Raw genomic sequence first — 6,894 nt, forward strand, 5'->3', positions numbered from 1 at the left:
AAATAAGTTCACGTTAGTGGTAATTCTAACATAAAATTCTCCGATTTTGAACTCAAGTAAAATGAGAATATTTGATGTGTAGTAAGGCATAAAGTCAAGCATTTAAAAAATAAGTATAATGTCAGCCACTTGAAATCAAGAATATTATTGCTATTCATTTAAAAAACTGCATAGAGAAAAAGATTAATAATGCAAAGGCATTTGCCTTCGTCAAGCCTTTTGTCCCAAGAACTAGCGACAGAATATTCTAAAGAATATAAAATAACAAATTATAATGTCAATAAACTTAAAAAACGATGTCCCATTATAATATTATGACGAAGATTCAGTATCATTTAAGATAAGATTGACATTCAATATTTAATTTTTCTTTATATTTAGTTAATGTGAGAAGAAAGTCATTGATCACCAACTCACCACTTTGATGAGCTGTTTCTTTGTATGCATAAACAAAAAAACATTGTTTACTTTTTCTAAATGATAACAGATGCAATGTTCGTTACAATTTAGGAGAATTAATTGCTACGATAAATCAACCAACATAAGCAACGTTAAACTTAGTTAAATATTTCGCAAATAATTAACAAGAAAATAAGAAATGAAATCATCTACGCCCCATTTCTTCCCTGAAAATAAGAATAACAAATAATCCTAAATTGATGAAGGTACGCTCACTAAATAGTAAAATACTCCGAGTAGTCGGCTAAGCACAAAGCAATAACACAACGGCGCTTCCCATTATTACAAGGCCAACGACTCAAAGGTCACTCTCGTTCGCTAAAACTTTTAAAAATACAGATAGTTAACAGTTTTCACCGAGTGGAGTTGACAATAGAAACCATATGCAGAGCTAAATTTCAGGGTACACAAAGTGGGTACACTTGGAAATACGCGTGTAGGCGGCTGACTGTTCTCCAGTCTCCCCTTCTTAACATAAAATAGTATAGCGGGTCAAGTCGAACCCACTGAAATGAAATAGGGTAGCTCTACAGTTAAAAGAAAGACATAAAATATACGCTGAGAGAGACGCATAAGATCCTGATTTTGTATGAATGAAAAAGTTGTTTTTTTTTTTTTTTTGAGAATGGTCCCTGGATCACAACAATACTATTATAAGATAAAGAAACATATTGTCATTTTTGTTTGTAAAAGCAATGTTCTGCCGCTTTGACCCAAATTCTTCCCGAATTATCACAACTCTTTCCCTTTTCTCAATCGACTCTCCATGAGCAAAGGTCGTGGCGGCTTCGAATCCTTCAATTGTTTTAGCGTTGGGCTTGATTCCATCAAATCGCGCGCCAGCATATTGCCCTCTCTTGGCGCGAATTTCACCATTATCAGGCCTCCCCAACATTTTGATTTGTCTGAAGATCTCCCGTGCTAAGTGTTTATACCAGGCCTTTGCAATAACTGAGAACAAGCACTGGAGTAGGCACATAACCGGTCTGGACTGGGAGTTTATACCATAATACCAACGCTTCCGCAGGTACGGTTTAAACGCCTCCAGTCTCAGTGTATTGTACGAACTGAACCTTTCTTTTGGAGTTTCTTACAACAAAAGCTATACCGGCCTTAACCCATTAGTCCACTGAAGGGTCACTCTGGCAGATTGCAGCTGCCGGTTGGTCCCACCTGCATAAACTGATAGGAAGTTGCCCAATTTTGAGCTGGTTGCAATTATCCAATTTAAATAAAAAGGAAACCGAGCTCTCTATCTCTCTATACAATCTATGGAGTAGTGGAGTTTGAATCCGGTATTGGTTCGGCCCATATCTTCCTGTTTTGTATTGTTAATGTTTTTGCAATTGTAGTTTGTTCTTGAAATTATTAACGGGTTACTAGATATTTGTATAGGTTTCTACTACTCATATTGTGGAAAACTGAATTTGATTCATTAGTCTGTTTTTTATTTTCCTTGGGGTTTTCGTCGAGAGAAAAATTGTTTCTTTCCAGCTGCAAGTTCCAATACTAGGTCAGATGTAAAATTATCTGAAAGACAGCAGTTTGCTATTGTGTAGATGTTTTGATGGAATAGTATCTCTATAAATTCAACAAGCACCTTGAGCAATTAGTTAGCTTTTTTCCCTCTGCTTTATTTATATCAAGAATGGATTATACTAGGTTTATACTAGGTCTGAATTGTGTACTTGAATAGCCTTAGTGCAAAACTCATGTTTAATCTGGTTTGGATTGATGAAAAGTTTTGGCTGTTGTTTCTTCTGGTGTTTGTAGTGCACTTATTCCTATTAAATGGTACTTAAATCTACTCTTGACAGTGTCTTGGTTTTTTATATTAACTGACTAACCATCATAGTTATTTTTTTTTTCAATTTATCCAATTCTTGCACATTGTTTTCTTGTTTTGTTTATATAAAATGTTTTGTTTTGACAGGCTGTGTGCATGGGTATTTTGGGCATACATCAGAAAGGAAAAATTTGATTAGAAATAATATCAGCTTTTTTTCATGGACCAACTTGCAATTATGGCCACTGAGTTAGGAGAGGCATCTGATTGTGAAGTGGATGGCATTCGTTGTGAGAATCTGGTGGAAAATGATGTCAGCGATGAGGAAATCGAAGCTGAGGAGCTGGCACGCCGCATGTGGAAAGACCGAGTCAAACTTCGCCGAATCAAGGAACGGCAAAAGGTCACTGCCCAGGAGGCTTCAGTGGATAAGTCAAGTTCCAAGAAACCCATATCTGACCAGGCTCTGCGGAAAAAGATGTCGAGGGCCCAAGATGGCATTCTCAAATACATGCTGAAGCTTATGGAGGTTTGCAACGTACGTGGGTTTGTTTATGGCATTATACCCGAAAAGGGGAAACCTGTTAGCGGTGCATCGGATAACATTCGTGAATGGTGGAAGGAGAAGGTGAAATTTGACAAAAACGGGCCTGCAGCTATTGCAAAGTACGAGGCAGAGAATTTTGCACTGGAGAATGGTCAGGTGATTTCTAATGGAGGGAAGGGCCAACAGAGCTTAATGGATTTGCAAGATGCGACTCTGGGTTCTCTCTTGTCATCTCTGATGCAACACTGCAGCCCGCCTCAGAGGAAATTTCCTTTAGAGAAGGGGGTCCCACCTCCATGGTGGCCCAATGGCACCGAGGATTGGTGGGTTGGGTTGGGTTTACCAAAGGAGCAGATACCACCATACAAAAAGCCGCATGATTTAAAGAAGGTTTGGAAGGTTGGAGTTTTAACAGCTGTCATAAAGCACATGTCGCCAAATTTTGTAAAGATAAGGATGCATGTGAGAAAGTCGAAGTGCTTACAGGACAAGATGACAGCAAAAGAAAGCTTGATTTGGTTGGCAGTCTTGAGCAGGGAGGAGAGGTCAGAGCCACAGAATTTTGTGGCAGGTAAAGATAGAGAAAGAGATACAAAAAATGACAGAGATAATGGTTTTACAGATGTGACTCAACATAGCGATCAGGAGGAGAGGAGAGAGGATACATACACCTACAGTAGTAGTAATGAATATGATGTTGACGGGCCTGACATGGCGCCTGTTGCTGGTGCCACATTGGCAAAGGATGATGAGAGCAGTCCTACACCAGCATCTGGTAATGGTATTGCTACTAATGCTGGTGAGAGAGGGAAACAGATTGTGAAGTTTAAGGAGCAATCAGAGCCGAAGAGGAAGAAGCCTCGGTTGGCTAATTTGTCTTCACTTACAAGAAATCAAGTTGCTGTAAATGAGGATGAGAGCCCGCATGAGGACTTGCGGAGCAGTGCAATTCCTGATATGAATCAAACTAACTTCCATGAAATGGCTAATAACCAATTCTTTCTGCATGCTCCAGCGGTCAACAATGGCAGCAATAACAGTGATCCTGACTACAATAATAACAATAATGATAACAATAACAATTTTATTGGAGTTAATGTTAGTACACCTCAAAGCATGTACATGGGTCCGCAGCCATTATTGCAACAACAGCCTGGGAATAGCCTTTTCCAGTTAGGGAACACTACTGGGTTTGATTTCTATACTCCACATTTGCAAAGACAAAAACATCCCCATCCTTTACCGATTTCGTCGAACCAGCAGGTGGAATATCCAATAGTTGGAGTCGAAGTGAATAATAATAACAGTAATGGCAATCACGTCGAGAATTTATATGAGCATGAAAACATGCATCCATTTATGGAACCATTGTACCCGGTAGAACAAGATAAGTTTGTCGGGAGTTCATTTGATAATTTACCATTAGATTTTATTGGTATCGGAAGCCCGATTGCTGACATTGAAGATTTGCTTCATGATGAAGATCTAATGGAATATTTGGGTACATAAAGAAGGTATTTGTTACTTCATTTTTTGTTTTTGTTCTTGTTCAACTTTTGTTGTTTCATTTTAGCCCTGTCCACCCTCTACAATGCATTTTTCACCCTCTACAATGCACCATATTTTAAGTTGTTAACAATTCCATTGATTGATTGTTTAAGCATGATTGATTTTTTTAGCAAAAGAGTATTACTGTGTAAAAGTTTAGGAAAACAAAATATGAGGTCTTCTCCATGTGATTTTATATAGTCATTTACTTGACAGGGTTGGAGAAGATGCTTTTTCTTGGGTTTCATTTGTTTCAGAGCTTGTTGTCGTCAGAATGCTACAGCATAACTTAGATGCTGTTGGGAGTTTGGGACAACAATCTGTTTCGATCACTCCGGCATTATTTTTTTGGTAATTTTCTTTTGCTGCAATTGTAGATGATTAGAGGCCTGCATCATCTCTTAAATGATTGGTTTCAAGAGACTACAGGTCTAATAAACAAAATTCCACAAATCAACATGTTAGAAGCTAAGTGGGTAACCGTTAAAATGGAAAAGTTGTACATTTTTAATTATCTCTTCTGGTTGAAAGGTGTGACTGGTTATTCCTTTGGATCGTTCTGTTTGGTAATAGTTGTCCTATATAACTCTTACGTTTTTTATGGTATTCTTTTATTAGAGTTGTTACTGACTTGTGCTAGGGTCAAAGGTCTGTTTATGTAGTGGAGATTATTTGTTTTTATTAACGATGATACATAAATAAAACATTAGGTAAATTTCCTACGACCAAATTGACCTGCTTGTTCTGTACTTGCAGTTCTTGTGCCCTTGTGAGGAAATATCAGCTTATCATCTCTAATCATTAAAGAGATAGGTCGATTGATTATTATCTATATCATATGCTGCAAAGTCGTGTATGAGGAGGATTGCACCTTGAAAGAGTTTTATTCGGTGAAAGATCAACTGAGTGCATCTTCTTCATAGTAGACCTAATAATGCACTGCACCAAGTTGGCGATTGGTCTCCACGAACAAATCTTGAAAGAAAGCTGCTTAACTACTAAACTAGAATGGTAGTTGCATCTCAGTGGGTTGAACTGTGTTTTGTTCGTGTAGTTTATTGAAAGAAATATGATCTGTCTAGTAGTGATAATTGCATTGAAATTGACATGGTAGTGTATTTATTTATCTACAAATCTCGGAGGGAAAGCTAATTGAATTTTCATAATTAGTCCAAGCTTCTGATGTTCTTCTTCCTTTTGTTTTAATGTTTCTCTAATTGCAACTTTGATAAACCTTTCCATTTTTTATACTCAGTTAACTTTTCTTCTATGTAAGGGGATCTCAAGTAAAATTGGTCAGCAAGGGCTCAACATCAGTCACATCCATTGCTCAGAGAAGTATTTTGTGTTTATTTGCACAATATCTGTTTTTTGTATCTAATATGTGGTTGAAAGACCAACATCCATTAATCAGAAAGAATGGAGTGCGTTTCAACAGAACCAAACTAACAAAAGCAACTACCATTGAAATATGAGGGAAAACACAAATTATCTCTGATATTCTATTGCATCCTTCCATAAAACTCCAATGCCTCACTGGTATCACATTGGACTGATACTGGTGTACAGCCAAGCTCGCAGCAGGTACCTTGTACCCAACATACTAGGAACCCATGGACATCATCCCAAAATTCAGATTTAATTTGCCAGTAAGCCTCCTTATTACTGAAATTGCTTTAGCCTGCTTAGATTAAAGTGGATGTTGTGCAGGTGGGTGAACCTTTAAATTTGCAAAAGCTCAAGCTTGCAAGCTCATTTCTGGGAAAGCATGCCAGTATATTCTTCCAATAGAAACCTAGAAAAATAATTAGTACTGCTATTTCCCTGAAAGTTTAGCAATTACTACTTGAGTAACCTTTGTTCTTTGTTTTGAACTATATAGCTTGAAAAGATTGTCCAACATAAATCGCATAGCCTATTATTTTTTTGACCCCTACACATTTCTGGCACTGACTTTGTTCCAAGCTGGAACAAAGTGTGTGAATTTTGTTGTTTCAAGAATCAATGCCAGATGGGAACTAATACTGCAGTTGTCAGGTGAGGAACAGATGATCTACAATTTTAGGTTTTCTGCAAATAGCACAAGTCATTGAGCCTCGTCAACCCCTTAATGCCAACAATCTTTAGACCGAACCCTTCTCTTACTGTGTTACCAGTGGCTTTAAAATCAGTAGGAGAATTGTCCAATAACTTCAGTAATAATGTAATATAATTAGGTGTCCCTAAAATTTAGCTATCTGTACAGGGATCTCACTGAGAATGTGCAATTCTGTTCCTACCTCCAAGTAATTTCATCAACAGAATCCTGAAAATGACAATCTGATCTGACTGCTGAGTTTCTCTATTTAAGCCATGTAATTGCTTTGAAAGGAGACTCTTAACTCATCATTGTGGCATGATTGATACAGAAACAGAAGGATCATTGCATATAGAATACAGTTGAGGATATATACTGATAAGGCACGGCAAATGGGGAGTTAAAACTGATTTTTGGCATGAAAAATGGATAGTTGATAACGTACTATGTGTTATATTTCCGACTTTGTATGATTAT

At 37.5% G+C, this 6,894-nt stretch overlaps 1 pseudogene across 4 annotated transcripts; it reads left to right on the forward strand.

Moving 5' to 3' along the window:
- The first annotated feature begins 1,129 nt into the window (after nucleotides 1-1,129).
- On the forward strand, nucleotides 1,130-5,588 carry LOC144558188 (ETHYLENE INSENSITIVE 3-like 3 protein pseudogene; annotated as a pseudogene). Of its 4 annotated transcripts, none has more exons than XR_013512861.1 (4): nucleotides 1,130-1,486; nucleotides 2,393-4,306; nucleotides 4,557-4,691; nucleotides 5,097-5,588. The product of XR_013512861.1 is annotated as an ETHYLENE INSENSITIVE 3-like 3 protein pseudogene, transcript variant X3 (transcript). The 4 variants fall into 4 exon arrangements; XR_013512862.1 differs by having other exon boundaries at nucleotides 1,167-1,754; XR_013512859.1 differs by lacking the exon at nucleotides 4,557-4,691 and having other exon boundaries at nucleotides 1,154-1,486; nucleotides 4,718-5,588.
- The last annotated feature ends 1,306 nt before the right edge of the window (nucleotides 5,589-6,894 follow it).

Source organism: Carex rostrata, chromosome 8 (assembly GCF_964058835.1).
Source record: "Carex rostrata chromosome 8, lpCarRost1.2, whole genome shotgun sequence".
Classification (NCBI taxonomy): Eukaryota; Viridiplantae; Streptophyta; class Magnoliopsida; order Poales; family Cyperaceae; genus Carex; species Carex rostrata.